Genomic DNA, 22132 nt, shown 5'->3' on the forward strand with positions numbered 1-22132 from the left:
AGTAAAAATCTGTACAGGCTGAAAAATCAACAGCCCTTCTTAGACCCATCAGTGAAGTGAGGTCAGAGGGCAAGATATGGTCCTGGTCCTAAACATTGGAGTGGCAGATGGGTACAGAGAAGGATAATTTACCAGAGCAGCAATGCATAAGCAGAAACTTCAGTAGGAACTGGTATCTGGACAGGAAAAGCCAAAGTGGTAACTGGCAAATTGCTGAAGGCTCACTGTGAAGAAGTCTGAGACCTAGAAACTGCAAGGGGATGCAATCCAGGGGAAATCTTTATGCTTTTGTGAATTTTAACCTTTGGGGCTTGGCCAGGTCCATGGAGTGAAGACCAGAGAAAAATTCCCTCATGCTTACAGCAGTGAGAGGGGGAAAAGGAAACATTTTAAAATACACTAGAGTTTCCTGTTCTTTTTGTTGTTGTTGTTGATTTTTTATTTCTTAATTAAATTTTTTAATTTTTTTTTTATTGACATAAAATGTAGTATTAGCCCCAGGTTAGAGTATCCTGTTCTTTTTAAGAAGGCCTGCCCACAAGGGGAAACCATTTTACCAGACCTAACCTGCTACTGGGGTCTATCAACACTTAATCTGCCTAGGGGAAGGGAAACACCTAATTCCAGCTGCCTCTCCCCCTCCTTTCCCACCTTGGGTTGGGGAGGGGGGCTGAGAAGTACTTAGTGAAGTTTTGGTCCAGGGGTATAGGGTTACCTATAGACTGAGACCCAACTGTAGGACCATAGAATGCTATCCTTCCCTGACACCTTACCACTGCATTACCAAAGACCTATTTACTGCAGTTACTTCCACCCTGTACAACATGTCTACATTTTAACAAAAAATTACTGTATAGAAAAGACAAAAAAACAGGAACAGTTTGATGGGAGTAAACAAGGAGGACCGGAATCAAATATGGCAGGAATGTTGGAGTAATCAGACTGGGAATTAAATAAAACAAATCGAATCATTACTATGCTTTCATGGGAGCATTACTATGCTTTAAAGGGCTTTAAGGGAAAGAGTGGACAACAGGCAAGAACAGATAGATAATAGAAGCAGAGAGATGGAAATTCTAAAAAAGAATTGAAAAGGAATGCAGGAGGATCAGTAGTGTTACAGGAGCGAAGAAAGCTTTTGATGGGCTTGGTTGAGGGCACAGTCACTGAGCTTGATGATATGACAATAAAAACTTAAAAGACTGGAAAGAAAAAAAAAAAAAAGCAAAAAAATGCCAGAATGTCCAAGAACTGCGGGGCAGTCATAAAAGGTGAAACATATATGCAAGGGGGACTATCAGAAAGAGAGGAAAAAGTGAAAGACACAGAAACAATATTTGAAGAAATAATGACGGACTTTCCACCAAATTAATGTCAGACACCAACACCCACAGGTCCAGGAAGCTCAGACAACAATAAGCAGGATAAATGCAAAAACAAACAAACAAAAAAACCAAAAGCAAAAAAATCCGACCAACCAAACAAAAAACCATACTAGGAAAATCATATTCAAACTTTAGAAAATCAAAGATTAAAAAAATGAAGTAAGTACCTGCGCGGCTCAGTTGGTTAAGTGTCCAAGTCTTGGTTTTGACTCAGGTCATGATTAGGGTCATGAGAGTCAGTCTTGACTCTGGCTTGTACCCAGCACGAAGTCTGCTTGAGATTCTCTCTCTCACTCTCCTTTTTGCCCCTACCCCTGCTCAGGTGCTCTCTCTCTTTCTCTCTCTCTGTCAAATAAATAAATGGATCTTTAAAATGAAACAAAACCAAAAAACCCCCCAAACTGAAATATCCCAGAGGAATAAAGCGCCCTACCTGTCTATAGAGAAGCAAAGGTAAGAATTACATCTCAAGTCTCCTCAGCAGCCTTGCAAACAAGAAGAAATGGAGTGAAATGTCTAAAGTGTTGAGAATCTTGTATGCTGCAGAATTTTCCTTCAAAAGTGAAAGAAAAGTACTTTCTCAGACAAACAAAAGCTGAGGGAATTTGTTGCCCATAGGCAGTGCCTTGTAAGAAGTGTTAAAAGAAGGTCCTTGGAAAGAATGAAAATAATATAGGTTGGAAACTAGGATCTACATAAAGAAAGAGAGGCCATTAGAGAATGAATAGGTGAAGAAAGAATGAAATTTTTTATTTTTCTTGGTCTTAATTGACTTAGTAAATAACCCTTTGTTGGAAATAATAATAGCAACAATGTATATGATTAGATGTATAATATATATTATAACCAAATGCATTTTGTGTATGTGTACACACACACTCCACACGGGTGTATAAATGAAATGAATGACAGCAGTAATAGAAAGAATGGGTTCCTTGATATTTACCCAAATGAATTTAAAACTTATGCCCACACAAAAATAGCATCTCTTGGGGCGCCTGGGTGGCTCAGTGGGTTAAAGCCTCTGCCTTCGGCTCAGGTCATGATCCCAGGGTCCTGAGATCGAGCCCCACATCGGGCTCTCTGCTCGGCAGGGAGCCCGCTTCCTCCTCTCTCTCTCTGCCTGCCTCGCTGCCTACCTGTGATCTCTATCTGTCAAATAAAAAAAAAATATATATATATATTAAAAAAAAATAGCATATCTTCGTAATTGCTAAAACTTGGAAGCAACCAAGCTATCCCTGCAAGGGAATACATAAACTATGATACATCCAGATAACAAAATGTTACTCAGCACTAAAGAGAAAAGAGCTACCAAGCTATGAAAAGACATAGAGGAAACTTAAATGAATATTACAAAGTGAAAGAAGCAGATCTGCAAGGGTTATATACCACGTGATTCAACTATATGACATTCCTGTAAGGGCAAAACTTATGGAGACAGTAAGAGGATCTGTGATTGCCAGGAATTAGGACAAGAGAGGAATGAATAAGTAGAATACAGAGGTTTTTTAGGGCGGTGAAACTATTCTGTGTGATACTATAGATTCATGTCACTATACATTTTTTAAAATACCCATAGAACATACAACACCAAGAGTGAACCCTAATGGAAACTATGGACTTTGGGTGATAATGTTGTGTCATTGTAGGTTTATAAGTTATAACAAGTGTACCACTGTGGTACAGGAAGTTGATATTGTGGAGGATATTGTGTGGGTGTGGGGACAGGGGATATATGGAAGCTCTCTATACTTCTTACTTTTGCTGTGAACCTAAAACTTCTCTAAAACACAAAATCTATTAATAAAAGACCAAAGTGATTTAATATGCTAATTATCATTTATGTCTTCAGCCGAAGTACTCCCACTCGGGGTGCTGTAGATTATCTCATTTCAAAGCTTTAAGTTTCAAATCAAAGAGAAACTTAAGGGATGCCTGGGTAGCGCAGTGGGTTAAAGCCTCTGCTTTTGGCTCCGGTCTTGATCTCAGGGTTCTGGGATCGAGCCCGCATCAGGCTCTCTGCTCGGTGGGAAGCCTGCTTCCTCCTCTCTCTCTCCACCTGCCTCTCCGCCTACTTGTAGACTCTGTCTGTCAAACAAATAAATAAAACCTTAAAAAAAAAAAGAGGAAATTAAACTAGACTGAATCCATAACTGCTTCCTCTTGACCACTTCACACAGGGTCCAATCAGGGACATTTAAAGCCCTTACTTTGTGTCAGAATAAGCAGAAGGCATAATGCAATTGGGCTGCTATTTTAAACCAAAAGGAAGAGCCAAGGGCCTATAAAATCTAAGATAGCTGAAAACTTGCCAGAAGCACAAACTCTGTTCCTGTATTACTCCATTAAATTGGAAAACTAACCCTGGTGCCAGGAAGGATGCATAAAATAGAAATGGAGCTCGGTTATCCACGCACTGTCCAGTTTCTGATTTCTGTGGACACACCCAGACCCAGTAGACCCATTCCAGACAGTCTGGAATAATTGACCATGTTCCTGAAGCTTCTGAAATATGGTTCACTTTTCTGTTTATGGCTTTATTTCTTCAGTGCCCTGTAGAGAGTGTTATAATTCACTCTCAGTCTTTTAATTTACTATTTTTAGAATCCATTCTTTTTTCTGAAACTCTGTGTTAGGAGAGACCACTGTGGCTGGCATCTCTGTTTTTGTCTGGCACCAAGATTGATGTTGGACTATCAATCTTCTGTCTTTATAATCATATGTAACCTATGATTCAAACCCAGTTATTCATGAAAAACTTGCAAACAATCCCATATACATTCACCTCTTCTTCTCATTCTGTTAGTTGACACCCTCATCCTCTAAGTGTTTTTCTAAATGGACCTTGTCTTCCACCTCCCCACTCCTGGTGGGAAGCTTCTCCTTCAACCACATATGTGAGACTTTTTATTTAACTGCAGCGATAGATCTAATCAGAATTTCCTAAAGCTTTAGTAAATACAACTCAATGCATTACTTAGGTACCTCTAAAGCAACTTCAATTATTGCCAGAATAAGTCCTAGGAAGATGTAAGAGGAGGAGTGCTGTTCTAAAGGCACCATTACTTTGCTTCATTTTTAGAAAAGTTTTTTTTTCTTTTTTTTTTTAGGGGTGGGTATACTAGAAGGGAATACCTAGGTCTTCAGTTACAGTTGGAATAAAACAAATGAATGCCATTTCAACCTACAGTTATAAGAAGTCTTGAAGACCATGTACACTGACTTTAAACCACTGCGTCTATTGTACCACTCTTCCCTTAGATAACTTAGTCTTTTAACCCACAGAACACTCCTCTGTGAGATGGGTCCCTGCACTCTGTGAGTGGCTTTAGAAAGATTGGTGGTTTTACATCAGCAGTTACAGTAACTAGAGAAGAATTATTGCTTCCTTAACTTTGTGGCTCTGTCTGTCGACAGAAAAAATAGCTTAAAAAAATCAAAGCCAGATGGCTCTGGAGGAAATGCCTCTAATGCTTCGGCTGTTGTTAAGACACCCTGGGAGGAGCTCTTTTATGGCTGGTCACCATGGTCCTGCTTTACTGGCCCATCTGTTCCCTAGATCTTGTGTAAGAGCACTTGTGCCCTTGGTTAAGTTTAACTGAGTAGCAAAGTACCTTGTTCTGACTCCACAGTGCCTAATAAAAAAGTAACCGTTGGGACATAAATGAGGAAAGAGCAGACAAGGCAATATGTTGAATATGCTCATAGACTAATAAGACCTCAGCTAAAACAGAAGGGAAACATTTAAGACAAATTGATACATCATTTTTAAATCAGCAGAACTTTCTCCTATTTCTTTGCAAGAAGTGGCCTGGTGATAATTGGGAAACCTAGAAAAGCTGTGAAACTTCATTTCTTCCCTGGTAATCTGCAGGAAGTCATCCTTTATAATTTTATGCAACCTTTTGCATGAGGGTGACGATCTGTATATGATCCACAAGTTAGTTAGTTTCTATAAGGAATTACTGAAATGGATGGCACTGTTCAGAAGGGATCACTTCTGGTAAATCCAGTGGCACTTTGGTAAACCAGCTCTCTACAGTAAGGGAAAACCCTGATTTGTGGGCTCTGTAGAGTTTTATGATGTGATCTGTGGCATGTGTAAACTACCAATGATTTAAAAATAAGCTTGCAAAATTCTTGTGTATTTAAAATTCAGCTCTCTAAGCCTCAATTTAGCAAGCTCCAGCTCACCTTTGGATATGTTGCAAATAACCCACAAAGTCATGGTTTATAACAGGTGTGTTTTGAGATGGAATGAGTTTCTTGCAAAGTCATGACGCCAAGGAACCCTAATACAAACAATAAGCATGACATTCCTTAGAATGGTCTTGCACGCACATGCACACACACACACCGGCGTTTGGTTCAAAGGCTTTTTATTGCTTTTTACAAACTAGTAAGAACATTGTTGGATTATGTTGCACAGGAATTTTCCTTTACAATTTCAGTATTTAGGAGAGCTTAAAAGACTTGTGGCAAAATTGGAGCATGGGGGTGATGGTCAGTTTCAGTCAACAGCAAAGGTAAAAATGGACTGAATATTCCTAATATATAGTGATAAAGTTTACCTAGGAAACTAGGTAAACTCACCGCTTAAATAGTTCTATGTTTCTCTGAATTCAGTTACTGATCTTATTGGCAACATTTTTACTTGCAATGGAAATTAAGAATAGTGAGTAGATACCTATGCACATATGAGTGGTTGACATCTGAATGCCAAAAAGAATGTAAGAGTTGATGAAAGAAGCAATCTATAAAGTATGTGTAAGTTTTCAGATTCTTTAGAATGAAGCAGAGGGGTTTACAGAGATTATTGGTAAATTAAATTGATAAATTTAAAAAAACACAATTTTTTTAATACTACTGTCTTGTTGTCTTGACCAATCCAGTACCTGTTTTCCAAGAATGTAACCCTTACATTAAAAATGACTAAAAAGATATATTTGTTGTTTTCATAATCAGTAGGTAGATTTGAATTGCTCACAATATTTCTCATCTTTTTGTGTTTTAAGAAGAAGGGTTTATTTTATTATTTGAAGGGATAGGATTTAATGAGAAACATTCCAGAAAAATATAACTGGAGTAGTTTGAGGATTTTGATGTGAAGTCAGTGTAAAGCAACAGAACTACATTTTGGCATAAATCAGTTTGAGAAATTGTTATGAGTTTTTATAAATGGAATTTTGAAACATTGTGCATTTTGATAAACTTATATATATGTATATATATTGTTTTTTCTTTTCATTAACTCAGTGAAATTACTCTTCTTTTGAAACAGTGAATGGTTTGATTAGGAATATTATACACTGATACCAGACTGCCTGGGTTGAAATCCCAGTTCCTCAGACAGTTTTGTTTTGTTTTATTTTTTAACTTATTTGTATTTCATTTACCACATTTGTAAACACACAATAAATACTATTAAAATAATAGCACCTACTCCATATGGTTGTTATGAAGATTAAATGAATTGATGTACATATTTTAACAAAAGTGGTATCATACTAAAAATCATCTACTAAAATTTGCTCTTCTGACTTAGCAATATAGTTCATTCATTTTACCTGTCAGCCTGAATCTTTGTAAAAACTTCCCAATAATGTGTTTTTGACATAAATTTTTCAAACATTGTCTGTTAACACAATGCTGAAATGATTACTGTAACTTGGTTTACATATTTTATACTTCAAGTTCTGATCTGATAGTTAATTATATACCTAGAACCAATAGTTAATCTATACACCTTTTGAAAATAGTATAATAGCATTTTAATTAGAAATGTAAGGTTTAAAATATATTTTCTATTACCAAGAAGTGGGTTACTACTATTTCAACAGTATTTATCTGGATGTGTTTGGGAGAGTTAAATACACAATGTTTGGAATGCAGTATGCTGTCAGGTTTTCCTTGTTTCATGGAAAGATGATCTATACTATTTAATCTATGCCATTTAACCCATGGGTATATAAATGGAATAAGTGAAATTGGCATCTATCTCAAATAGCCTTTACCCTTACTCATGGTAATGCGAAGGGATAGAACCCTCCTCCCCCAAAATCTTACAAATCTACTTTGTTCCTAACAAACTAAGCCAGAGCTTTAGAATTACTATGACTCTTGCAAGGACCTCTAATTTAGGATTCTTGAAGCCCTGGTTTTTATCTTTCCTATGAATTACTGAGTCAATTACCTGGCAAGAAGTCTTCTATTTAGTGGCAATATGTGCTGAATGGTTCTATAAAGTAAAACTAATAAACCTCCTAAGATAAAAAGTATTAGGAAAAAGATTGCCAAAAGGGTCCATTTTTAACAAGGGTAAGAGAAACTAACATGTGCATGTGTTGAAGGCATACATACAGAACCTCTTTGTGGTTTCACAGGAAAAGGTGGCAACCCAACCTCAGCATGATAGCAATTATGTATAAAGAATAATGCATTCTCAACTTCAGTGTGATAGTGTTTATATTTTTAGGTACAGGGTGATTTTTAACTTTGTTGGGTTGGTAATTAAAATTAAGATAGGAGCATGAATAATTCATGATGAATGAAAATGGCTTATATAAAAAATAATACTACTAGTCAGGTATTTAGGAATTAAAAAATTGTTCTTTCCTTTCAGAAATTCATTACCTCCAATGAAAAATGTCAAAGAGTACACTTTTTAGAGCAAAAGTAAATCTGTCTCCTGAATCATTTTAGTGTGGTTGAAATTTATTGATTCATTTATTTCTAGGGTCTCCTGACAGGGAATTCATTGAAGCACGAATCAAAATGAAATCCTAAAATAATTTTATTCATGTCAACAATAAAAAGAATTTTGGAAATGTCTGTCATTCTTTCTATGTCCATTAGTCAATTTTTAACAGGATAATTTTACATTTCTTTATAAGGTTAAAGAATCTTTTGATTAAATTTTAAATCTTGATTAACAGTAAGGTTAACCATTTAGAGTAAGAACAGCTCAATTTAAGGTATTATTTTTTAGTTGAAAAATCAAATCTAAAGCAGAAGATACACTGGTCTCATCCTTTTATAGTTAACCTTGTGAAAGATCATAGAACATTATAGGCAAATTCAGGATTCTTCCCTTGTGTTCTAATTCTATTTGTCAGGTTTTCCTTCAAAACCTCAGTGCCTCACTGAAATTCACATTTGAATGGGGCACATTTCTCACTACAAGAAACAAGAGCTTACCTGTAGCCACAAGAAAACATTAATCACAAAATTTTATTCAGTGCCCTTGGACTCCATTATGCTACTAATCCTGCTAAGCATAGTTTAGTGTCTGAAATCCTCTTGAATGAGGCCTTTGTTAATAATTTTCCATGGTAACTTACTTGATCTCGGATCTGGGAAATATATTCCTCTCATTTGGGATATTTAATTCTTTAAATCTATGATGTGTTGATTAATTCCTGGCTCTTTATTTACAATGAGCTATATATAACATCTAAACAAAATTAGTAAAGGCTCAAGAAGGTTCTCTGGCCTGCATATCATGTGTCATTTAAAGGACACGAAACCTACTTATAAAAATGAGACTATAATAATAACATTATTAAATATATAAACTTTAATTTTCTGGGCCATTATTAAGAGGAGTTCTAAAAGGCACCAGACAGATTAGACTGCCATGTGTATCTTATTAAAAGAGGAAGAATTTTAGAATCAGAAGACAAATTAAGGTCAAAGTTTGTCATATGGTATTAGTATAATATTATAGATCGATTCTTTTAACAATTGTTTTTGGTCATTGAAATATAAAATTTTCCATAAGTAGATAATAAATTAATTTTACAATAAGAAGAAAATCTTAACAGATCAAATTACCTTGCATTTAACAACGACAAAAAAAACACTGTACTGATTATGCTGATCAACTTCTCCAGTAGTTTAGATTTTATTGGAATTGCAATACTAGACAACAAATTAGCCCTAGATAGTTTTATTTAAACAAATTATGTATCATATGTAATGTATATTCTCACATGTAAAAGAGGTTGTGTTACAAATTATTTGCAGATTATTTGTTTGGAAACAATATTACATTTTCTCATAAAAATAATGTCACAAGTAGTACTAATACACATAGTAGTCTTTTTAATTATATAATTTCAAAATACTAGACCAATAAAACTTTATAGCCAAAGTATGATTCACTCTGACCCTAAATAAGTAAGGAGAGGGTAGAAGGAGTTCAGTAGAGCAGTGGGAGGTGAGACCTGGCAACTGAATACCTCTAGAGTAAGAACCAAAGAAAAGCTCTGAGGGTTTGGATCTGGAAGAAAGGAAATGTGTGCAAGTCACTTACAAATGTGTGCAGATAAAGGTTGCTTGACTGTAGGAACATGAAATTAGTGATATTTCTATTGTTTAGCAAATACTCACCATTTCCGTGACAGAACTATGTTTCCCAGCTCCTTGACTGGTCAGGATCCAACAGGATATTTTAACATCAGGCACAGACAGGGACTTGAAATGGACTTGGCAATCAGATGTGCCCTCTTGCCCTCTTTTTCTTTCTTCATGAGAAAAAACTTGGTTAGCTGTTGGCTTAAAGACGGTACAGTGGAGCAGACTGAGAGAAAACCAACTCCAGTTTAGGGGAGCCAAACCATAGCTGATCTACAAATACATAATGCATATTTGCATATAATTTGGGTCTTGCATGTCCCATTCAGAGCAGTTTAGCCAATTCTTTATTATGGTTGAACTGCTCCCACTTTAGACATGAGAGTGAATCCTGTCTTTGTATGGAAAAAAATTGGTTTCCTGGATGAGATAGAAGTGACAACAGACAGATCCTATCATTGATACTTTATCACTCTGCTTTTGTGACTCTCTTATCAATGTTTATTACTTTGTTTGGGTAGGTCTTAACTCTTTGAATGGGCAAAAGACCTTGGGGAATATGTTGCTTCATCCTTTCGCTAGCATATAATGTGATTTGGTTAAGTATTATAGGAAGATAGAGCTTTCATCTATCCACTACTGTGAGGAAAGGGAGATAGGGAGAGGGACAGAGGGAGATACAAATAGAAGAAACAGACACAGGAAAATAAACGATTAGAGTTAAGGAATCTTCAAAAACAAGGATTGTTTCTGCATCTTAAATCCATTAAAATTTAATGATGTGGGGAAAAGACAAGTTTAGTCACATCCTTAGCAAAGTAAAAAGAATGCTGAGAGCTATGGAATCCTAGTGCCCATTGGAGAATAGGGGACAAGATGGTAAGAATAGGAAATAGACTAGAGCATGTGTGGAGTAAGCCAGGGGTGGAGGGCTGTGGAGGCGAAGAGTTGCGGGGAGATACTGGTGGTGGAAGTTTAACATAGAAACGTAGATGAGGCATTTGAAATCAGGCACTTATTCTATCCATGTGCAATTTTTCGAGAGGGAACTAACATCTGATTTTATATTTTTTTAGAAACAAATTCTGATTTGTGGAAAAGAGATAGTGGTAGAGAGAACCTAGAGACAGACGAGTTAGGGAGAGAAGAGATTATTATATTATTTCAGGTGATACATGGCACTTTTGAACCCTAAGAAGGATTTTGAGGATGGGGGAGAGGGATAAATTTGAGACACCCTGGAAAGCAGTGTAAATGTCACCTGATTATCTGGTCCCTTTCTGTGGCCCTCATTCCAGTATTGATATCCAGGGCCAGAGTTTGCAATCCATTGCTACATGGAATGGAAAGGAAAATGTGGTAATCAAACCTGAGCAAAACTAAACTTAATTTTTTATTTTATAATCAAAGGTAGTGCTGATTCCACTAGACCTTACTTAACTTACAAACTTCTTTTAAGACCATTAGCACTTTAATGATTGATGAACAAACAGATACCAGTTACCACAAATTGGATTCATACATTGATTAAGTTCAGAGAGACGTCTTACTTCAAAATAGTATTAGTTAATTAATTATGAATATATTTGAGAGAAAAACAAATTACCTCTTTAAAAAATGTAAAACTGAGTAATGCACACCATTTTCTATTTTCATCCAGATTGCTTTTTAAACTACTTTTTCAATATTGAAGCTAATTTAATGTACAAAGTTATATTATTATTCACCAATAAATAGATGTGGAAAATATACCTCGGAAGAAGGAAACGGCTACATCCCACCAAGTAGGGTTCTGAGAGTGTTTTATTTTTGCATTGTTAATCATATGCAAATATGTATTAGAACTGTTGATACATTCATCTTCATAATGTCTTTTCAGCTTGTTAAAATGAAGTTTAAGAAGCTCCTGGAGGAGTAATAGGCTGCATATAATGGACTAGGGAGTGGAAAGTTTGGTTCTATATGCTTAATTAGTTTCTAATTTCTCTGTAATCTCATCATGAGTCTCTAACAGAAAATAATATTGACCATACATATGGTACAAGTGGGTGCTGGCATTTTAGATCATTCTCAAGGGGGCTCACTAAATTATTTACTAAGCCTAATGCATTACTGATTGAAATTAAATTTCACCTCCAGTGTAATTTTAAATTTGATGAGTAAATAGTACCCTATGAACATCATAGGCTTTTATAAGAATTAAGGGAAATGAGGTGCCTAGTGTAATGTGTTGAAGAAATAAGGGGATACTTTGCCTTGTTTCATTTAAACAATAAGGTTTCATATCATATTCTATATCAGAGAAAGAGGGAAGAAAAAACTACTTTTCACCCTTAGTAAATAAAACAAAGCAAGTAAACAATTAGAACAACAACAAAAGGAATCATTCTTTCTAGTTCTCAACCCCAAATTAAACCAAATCTTGAGCTTTCTTGTAAGGTACTGACACCCTAACAAAAATAATTTTATCCTGACCTTTACAAAGTGATGCTGCAAATCTTTATCTTTATTCATAGGATAATCTTGTCAGAAAATTCTGACTTTCACTCAAAAAAAATTACTGATTTTCTACTGTGAACACTCACTACAAATATGATAAATATGCTATTTATCATAAAAAATATGTCTATTTTTTTAACATTTTAACTAGTTTTGCTAAAATCTGTACTCCAACAAAAACTTTTCTGCAAATGAACTTGTTTTCTTTTCTAAATATTTTGGTCTTTAAGTCTGTCTTTGACATCCGGTTTCTAGTAAGGGCTTAGTAAACTGTTATTGTTATGATGTTGTTACTATTATGGTAGACCTGTTCATAGACATAAATAGACCCACATATGCTCTCTATGACCAATTTTTACACTGCGACTATTCTGGTGACCTCGGCAAAACAGAGACATTCAATTATCCTTGCTATGTGAAGTAGTAAAGTATGTTTCCCTAACGTTTCACTGAACATGGTATTCTTAGGAGATAATGTGATCATATAAAACCATACCCAGCTGACAGTTTGGGGAAAAATTCCTGAAAGTCTGTATATCTGGCTATCGTTTAATACATTTTTACTCCACCAACTACTATGTATAAAGAAAATGTACAGTTTATGTCCACTGGTCTTAATGGACTGCCCCTATAGGGGACTGTGTAGACCCCTCCCAATAGAAAGACCCTCTGGCCTGGGCACATTGTTCTGTACACTGACCACTTTAAATGTTTTGAAGATTCTAAACCAATTTGGTCAGATGACACATACTGAATTTTCCAAATAAGACACAATGACTGACACATATAAGTGACCCTAGAAACTGACAGTTCTGAAAAATGAACTGATCCCGGACATAAAGACTGTGTCCCCAGCAGCCCAGGGAAGCTGGCTTGCCCACACTCTTGCACAGATAAACGTAACCAAGTTGAGATATCAAAAAATTTCTAGGGCCATCTTCCATCTTTTATGTATATAAAATGCTTACCTATGTTTTCTCAAAGTTCAACTGGCCACAGTTTCAACATAGTCAGTCACAATGAACATTCAAACATCTTGTGATCTGATGGAAAATTCTTCCAATTTTTCAATGTCTCTGGCTAATGAAGACTAGGTAATACTTGTTTTTAAAATTGTAATGTATTTCTTAGTGCTCTTAGTCTTTTTTTAAAGATCTATTTATATATTTGAGAGAGAGAGCAAGAGTGAAAATGAGCAGGGGGAGGGGCAGAGGAAGAGGAAGAAGGAGAGAGAGACTCTCCAGCAGACTCCCTGCTGAGTGTGGAGCCCTAGGCAGCAGTCTTATGACCCTGAGATCATGACCTGAGCTGAAATCAAGAATCAGACTTAGCCACCCAGGCACCCCATTAGATATCTTAATCTTTTAAAAATTAATCAGCAGGGTCGCCTGGGTGGCTCAGTGGGTTAAACCTCTGCCTTCGGCTCAGGTCATGATCTCAGGGTCCTGGGATCGAGCCCTGCATGGGGCTCTCTGCTCAGCAGGGAGCCTGCTTCCCCGCCCCCCCCGCCCCTGCCTGCCTCTCTGCCTACTTGTGATCTCTCTCTCTCTGTCAAATAAATAAATAAAATATTTAAAAGAAATTAATCAGCAAATGTTTATAATGTGTAATATTAAGGTGTCTCCTCTTCAGAACGTCATATAGAGCAAACTGTGTGTAAGAAGTACTTTTGTTTCTAAGTGTCTCACAGAGACAAGCTGGGATGGCATCTATATATACTTTCTATAACTTATATTTAGTAACAAAGAATATATGCTACCCTATTAATAATTTAATCAATGAACAAATTATTGTGTCTGAGATGAACGAAATTGTGCTTGCGATGAATTATTTGGATAAATAATATTCATCACTCTTTTAATATTAACAATTAAGATTTGTGAGAATGATGTATGTTATACTGAATACTGCTAATTTGCTAAATATTACAGGTAGTCTTATTCATTAATTATTTTGCTGAAGAGTAGTTTGTTGAACATGTACTGCACATTAGGAATGTGAGGATCAATCTGTTGATGCTAAATACATGTAAATTGTCCTCTCTGACATGGACTATATAATCAATTTTGAAAACTAAGCCACACCAGAGAATGAAATAGGTGATACACATTACAACAATACTGTATTACAATGATGTGTACCATATCAAAGTGTACTTTTAATGGTCCTTTGAAGTCTAAATTTATCTTAAACTGTCATTCAATTCTCTTAGTAATTGAGCACATAATTTTTTATCCTATGTTCTATTATTTTCTATATTACTTTGCAACTCAATATTTTATACTCCTCCACATGATTTTATTTATGGCTGATGAAGTAGTCATATGAGGAAATGATGGAGACTAGAAAGGAGACTAGAACTCCTGAAAGGAGACTAGAACTCTAACCAATTGCAAAAAAAGGTCTTGACTGTCAGGCACAGGAGCTTAGAATTGATTTGATGAACACCTCAGATCCTCTGGATTTCTCCTCCATTTTTTCCCCCCTGTGAGAGCTCTTTCTATGTTTTCAGGGCTCAGGACCTTGGTTATCTTGTTACCTTGGTTCAGAGGCCATCCTGAAATTGAAAAAGAGGTTTAGTCCAGCAGTTAGTAGATGGAATATGAGTAAGAAAACAAGGGCTATTTCTTATCGTCCACTTTCATGAAACTAATTGGAATACTTTCGTTTAAGAAATTCTCTTCTTTCCTTAGGCCAAAATTAAGCTTTAAGGTTTAGAAGTAAGTGGAAAAACCAAGCATCACCTCACCTCTTGCTACAAATGAAGGAAAACAAACTTTGTAGCCAGGACAGCAGGAACCTGGCTTTGTAAAATTGCAATCAAAGCTGGTCTGTTGATCAGCCAGCAATAGATCTCAAGTGGTAATCTGGGAGCATGCCACCACCACGATGCTTTCAATTCTAGTTAGCAAATACCCCCTTCTAAGATGAAATCTGTCTCCTATGAGTAGCCATCAGGGCCATAAGGTCGATAAACCCAAATGAAAGCGTATTTTCTTGCCCAAATCTTGTTATAAATTAAGCACATTTTAGAATGAATATTGTTTAATTTTCTTATTTTTTGGCCAGATACAAAAAGTTATAGACTCATGACCATAGGCATTCTGGGATATATGTACCGATATAAAATGTATCATGATGTGCTATTCATTTTTCAAAGAGAAAATGAATATGCAATTACAAAACCATACAATGAAATCTTCAGAGGTATAAAGATACACGGAGACATACTACTAAACCTCACAAGGATATAAACAAATGACAAAAAAGGTGAAGAAAAATCACAGACTGTAGTATAATAAGGTTTACATTCTTTTATCCTTGTAAAAAATCAGCTAGTTACTTACAAGTATCTGAAACTGTGATAATAATTCCTTCAAAACATGATATTTTAAATTCTTTCTTCACGTTTTCATAGAAACTTAGTTTAGCTAGAATTAAACTTAGCTGAAGCAAACTTTGTTTTAGGTAAAAATTTATGTAGCTAATACCACTTTGGAATTTTAGGGAAAGGTTTTTTAAAATTGTAATCTGTTTATTTGTTCAGATTTAAAAAATTAGTGAAAATTTTGAGTAATGACTTAATTCCTATGGAAAAAAGCAAACAGCTCAGCATATATCATATCTAACATATCTTTCTCTTCCTTCTCAAAGAAATAAAATAAGATCATGACAATCAAAGAATCTTAAATGTACTCCTTGAGAAGTATATAAAATTTAGGGAAAATAACTAGATTTCTTTATGAAGAGAAAGTTACGAGTTTTATAGTCTATATTATATATCAGAAACTCAGTGAAAAGTGGTCTTTAGGATTTTTACCTTTCCTTTTATGTGATAGAGTTTAAAAAGATAAAAGGCAAGCTTTTGTGTTTACATCTGGAGTATAAAAGCAGCTCAGTATGAGAAAAGGACATTCCATGAAATACTATGTCAGAAACATTCTCAGTCAGAATTCCAGAAATAGCAAGATGTTAAATAGATAATTAAAATGTCTTCAAGGTTTAAACCATAGGGACTTAGGGTTTTAATCATGCAGTGTATATTCATCAGAAGTTTTTGCTTTTATCTTGATCAGATTTTGATGCTGTCTTTGGAGGAAGAAAGACCAAGCTCTGTGCTTCTGAAATTCTTTGGTTTGATGGGATCTGATATTAGCATGCTTACCTCAAAATAGCTATCATTTTATTAGATGGCTGGCAGCCATCAGCAATGCTGTCTTGCAGAAACATAATGGGCTTTTCCATTTCTGATGAAATTGGAAAGCTGTGGGAACTTCTGTGTCATGGCATAGGAATTGTGTTACCCACAGTGTAAGATTTTTATTTTCAGGGAAGGAAGCAAACAGAATGTTGGAACTAATCATAGCTTTGATGTAAATAGGTTTTATTCCAAATAATTTTTTAAAAAATGCAAGGCAAATATAAGAGCATTGGGTTTGGCGGCAAGATGTTTACTGGATAAAAACGTAATACCCAAGTTTGTCTTAGAACATTTATATCATCAAAATGTACAGCTTAGAAATTTACCCATTCCTGTCTCTCAGTGTGTACCATTATTATTTTTTTTTTCTTTTTCACTCCCTGAAAAAGGGACCATAAGTATACTTGATAAATGTGGGCATAAAAATGAACATACAAGAAAATTTATACATTGACATATATCTATTAATTTCACATTAAAATATGTCTCCATAAAGTAATATTTAAGACTTAATATGAAATACAGTAGCGTGTACCATTGATAGTTAAAAAGATTACAAGCTCATTAAATATTTTTCCATACCAATTCTCACATCAGTCCTTTTATCACATTAAGCAAAAGGCATAGATGTGAGTTGATTATTGTATTCCTTAATATCTTAGATTAAAAACGAATCAGAATTGTCTTCAATTGCAGTGAATGAACACATTGTAAATGATATTTATTTATTTCCTTTTTGATAATAATAGTAGAATAGTCCTTTGCATTCTTGGTAATGAAAAGGAGATTAAAATGATAAAACAAGGTGTTTTAAGTAATTGAAACTTTCAAAACTCTCTTCTATGTATTTTACATAGAATGAAGAAGTTACTTGTGTCAGTTCTTTGTTGGATTGGCTGAGAAAATGATAGGGGTTGATTTAGAAATCATATCAATGGAGATGTTCTTATTCACAAAAGAGTTTTTAGTAGTAAAACTGCAGATGCTGTTTATACTTTAGTTTAATTGCTTGAAAACACATGCAGGTGGAGAAAATGCTAACTGGTACATATTACACAGGGTGATTGTTTGGTGGTAAAGCAAAATGCCCTTCCCTTGTAAAGAGAATTTGTAGAGGAATATCAACTAAGTGAAGAAAATATAATTGGTCCTTTTCAAACATCATTCATAAATGGAAACTGATTTCTAATTTTAATAATAGGGAGTCAAATATAAAACTTTCTAGAAGTGATATTCTATAATATAGAAATCTATTTGTGTACATATTATATAAATTATACTATAGAAATATATAGTATATAAAATATGGTATAGGTAGAATGGAACTTTTGATGAATATTAGTTTAAATTTTTTCAAATGTCTTAAAATGTCTAAATACACTAAGCAACCGAGTTTTCTATTGGCAATATTATCTTTGAGATTTTATTTTTAATCTTGTAAGTAACATAGCTGAGCCAGCATGAACTTTAGATTTTGTTTACAGGTATTATTAAAACCGAGATTTTCAGTGGTCACATCAAAAATATCAGGCTAGAAAGAAGGATTTAAAGGTAATTATTAAATGTGTAAAACAAGAATAAAATCTAGTGTAGAGAAATTAAAAACTAGAAAAGGCCATCAGACAAAAAGGATAATTCTTTTCAGTATTTACTAGCTTGATATTTCCAGGATCAAATGGACAATTTCAGTGTTGGGAATATGTCAAAGTCAGGACATTTTCCTCAGGTTTGTGACTGCATAACACCTCGACCTACACCAGATATTGTAATGTTATGGTTCCTAGCACACACAGAGGCACCTTGCCTCTTGCCTTTATTCTGTAAGGACCAAGTCTTTGAATTTCATCCAATATCAGAAAATGCCCATTGGTTTATCTATTTCCATCCAAAATTCCTAGAATTGTTTTAAGTGCCTTACAAAATCTCTCTCAGCATGAAGTCAGCCTTAATTTTTCTAAAAAATATTTTGGACTTAATTCGGAAATCTTTTAGAAAAACAATAATGTGAGATTTTATCTGAAAGAAATGCTGGAATTAAATAGTCTAATGCAAAATCAGTTTAAATAAATATGTTATTGTGTTTCAATTTCATTGAATTATTGGTCTCAGATGTTCAAGAGTACCAAAACATATTTAAAGCCTGAGGCTGTTTTTATGCACATACAGACGCACACTTCTGAAACATTCAGTTGAATAAAATAACATTGGCAATACTTTTTAAATTACAAGCCAGATATTTATCTGAATTTGCCTTTTATTTAAAATAATTGCTGAACTAAACTTTTTATATTTTAGCAAAGTGTCGTTCATATATAAATAAACCGTACAATATGTTTTTGGGAAGTTTTATTCCAATAATATCCCAGATAATAGCAATTTACCTATAATATTAGACATATTATATTTTAGTTAATGTTAATGAAAAAAGGAATTGGTTTATTATCCATCAACTCTTCTACACCAAATTGGGAATTTTAAATAACTAAGCTTGAATATTTAAAGCACAAACTCATTCATATCAATCAGACATAATTTTTATTTTGCCTTTTTGAGAAATGATCTAAATACTCAATCATTTAGGAATGAAGATTATAATTAAAACAGTATGTGATTTGATGTTAATCAGAAATTATATGATATACAGTAGCAGCTAAAAAGATTCAAATGACTTCCAAATAACAGAAGTAAAGCTGAGAACAGTCTTTTAATAAAGGCCATTTTGCCTGGTAGGAAAAGATTGTTAGTTGTAAAAAGAAACCTTTTAAACTAATATGATGAGGTGCATGTAAAAATTAATATTATGCTCTAATGTTCTCTCTAGTGAGTAGCCTAGGTTGATTTATTCATTTAGGTAATTATGTTCAGCAATATTAGTAATTCACTGTTAAATTGAATTTGAAGAACACACAATAAATTGAAACTGTAGTCATATTTCTTTCTCACTGTGTAACAAACAGAGATGTATTGATGTAAGTTCTGAGTGTACTACATAAGTTAAATTCCCTAGACTGCAATTTGATCAAAAAGCTTTAGACATTTACTTGAGCTATATTAGGCAGCTGCCATTGGATGGCAGTAAAATTCTACATCAATCACTTTAAGCAAAGTGAAGCTGGGAAAATAATGGGACTTTCCTTTTATTATTTAACAGCAGAATGCTGATTTAAAAGGCAAAGCTCAGGGGGTTGTGTATATTGTAGCAATACCAACTAATTTTTTAAAACTGTTTTCTTCTCCTCTCCATTTAAAGGGAGATGCAATTCTAGGAGAATCCTTTTTAGTATTTTAATCACTCCGAGAGATCATAGTCTTCCTTGTCTTTTATACAATAAAAAAAAAATTCATGTTATATTTCAAAAGAAGTTAATAAAAGAAATTAACTAATTTATATGGTTTGAAACTTTTGTACATTCTCAATGCCTAAGTCCACTTTTTTTTTCTGATTATGAAACATGCTTGCATTTTTGTTTCATTCAGTCCTTGAAAGGCTAACTTATTTACAGAGCTGTAAACATGATAATGCTTTTAAGCACTACAGAGAACAAAATTTAAAATCATATAATAAACATTGCTAAAGGTGGTATTACAGAAGAGATTTTTTTTCTCCCAAGGAGGCTTTAAATGTGGGCTTACACACTACTGAAATTAGTCAATATTTTCCCCCTTGAGATTTTAAAAAGTGTTGAATATTTCTGACTTCATATTAATGTATGGTTATCTAAGAAAGATTAACAGAAGACAAATCTAAAAAGAAAAACTTTGTCATCTTACATCTGTTGTGTTTATCACGTGAAATTAACAGGAATGAATATGGCAGAATAAATAAAATGAGACATATCCTAGATGCTATATATCACATAAAGAAATGTGTGTTCTTCTGTCCCTTCTTTCATTTAGATTTTTATTTGGTTAGAAGTTGGTAAGATCGATTACAATTTATTTGGCAATAAATGAACCAATTGTTTTCAGAAAATATTCAGGGTGGTCTGACACAATCAGAAGGCTATTATTAATCAGGATTTCCTGGAACAAACCACAGACCTCCTTGCTATTTATCCTCTCCCTCACTTTATGTTTAAAGTCTATTAAAAGTTTATAGTCTTCCAAAGATCATATTAGGCATTAAAATTCAGGCATCTCATTCTTGCTACAAAGATTGTTAGAAGAAAAGAAAATAAATGGGTTATCACGAATCCATTCTCATCATGAGGAGTGTAAAAAGCATGCACAGTGGAACAATATTCATTTATTTTTACGACAGCGCTTGAGAAGAGAAAAAAAGGAAGTGAAATAAAACTAGGGATATGTAGTATTATTACTTCCATGCACAGCAAGTTAGGAAGGCTGGAATGAAATATCTTACCATGCCAAGAAGAGTATATTTAACTTTGTGTGTGAGTGTGTGTTTTAGGGCACAATTTACAGGTCTTGGTTTATTGAGTTAATGAGCTTATTTCTGATGAAAAAAAAAAAAACACAACCCATTTAACATGTATTTAAATTGATATTTGGCAATGTTTTGAAACTTTACCCAACAGAGTTTCTGTCAGAGTAGAGAAGACATTTACATATTTTTCTACACATGACATTCTCAAAAAGACATTGTTGACAAAATACATACAAATGAATCAAAAATATACATAGAGTTTTTAAAAAGATCAATTTTCAAAATTTAGATATTTTCCATTTATATGTAGTGTTAAAATGAAAACATTTTCTCCAGGCATGTACAAGATTGACGCTTGAATCTTAATCTCTATTTGGTCATGTATGGGCTATTCATTCAAAAAAATGAGCTGATTTTACCCTAAAATTTAGGAAAGTATTTGCAAGTACATAAACTGAATTTCTTTTTCTTGCAGTAGTACCTATCCAAATCTGTTGATTATTTACATTCATTTAGAAAAAGAGTGACAATGCTCAAATATATTCTCATAACCAGGGCATGTTGCAAATACTTTCATAAAATTAATGGTTAAATTATTGAAAACATCTGTTAATAGTCCATAGCTATTATAGGAAAATTGCTGCAAATCATTGAAGAAAGTAGGTGGCTTTATCTTGTTCACTTTTAAAAATGCAGCTTTTTATATTAAATGTTGGAGTGGATATACAAAACGAGGTATCTTAGAATCCATGATGTCTACTCAAGAATTCACAGTGTAATTTTTACTCTTCTGATGCATAAGCATTGAGTCAGTGTTATCGAGTCTGTGCTTAAGCATAGTATTACATTGTGGAGATGAACTCCTTGGGTTTCAATACTGGTTCTGACACTGACTAGCTGTGTGACCTTGGGGAGTTTACTTGATCTCTCTGTGCCTTCATTTTTCTTTCTCTTTAAAATATATGGGGTAATATTACTTATCTCTCAGGTTTTTGTAATGAGTAGATGAAGAAAAAAACAGATGCAATTATTATTTAGAACAGTGATGATATGGTATAAATATTGTAATTATTACTATTATGTGCCATGAAAAAAAAGACCCAGAGTCCCTGCTTTCAAGAAGCTCAAAACTAGCTTAGGAGATAATTGGATGTTTTTGAGGGTTAGCACATACTTAGGACTAGAGATACAAAGATGTGCAATTCAAGGTGCTCAGAGCCACAGGTGGGAGGCTTAACTGTGTGATGCAGTAAGTGAAGTGATAGAGCTATGCTCTAGCTAGCAAAGGGCACACAGACTGGG

This window comes from Lutra lutra, chromosome 1, assembly GCF_902655055.1.
Source record: "Lutra lutra chromosome 1, mLutLut1.2, whole genome shotgun sequence".
NCBI classification, from domain to species: domain Eukaryota; kingdom Metazoa; phylum Chordata; class Mammalia; order Carnivora; family Mustelidae; genus Lutra; species Lutra lutra.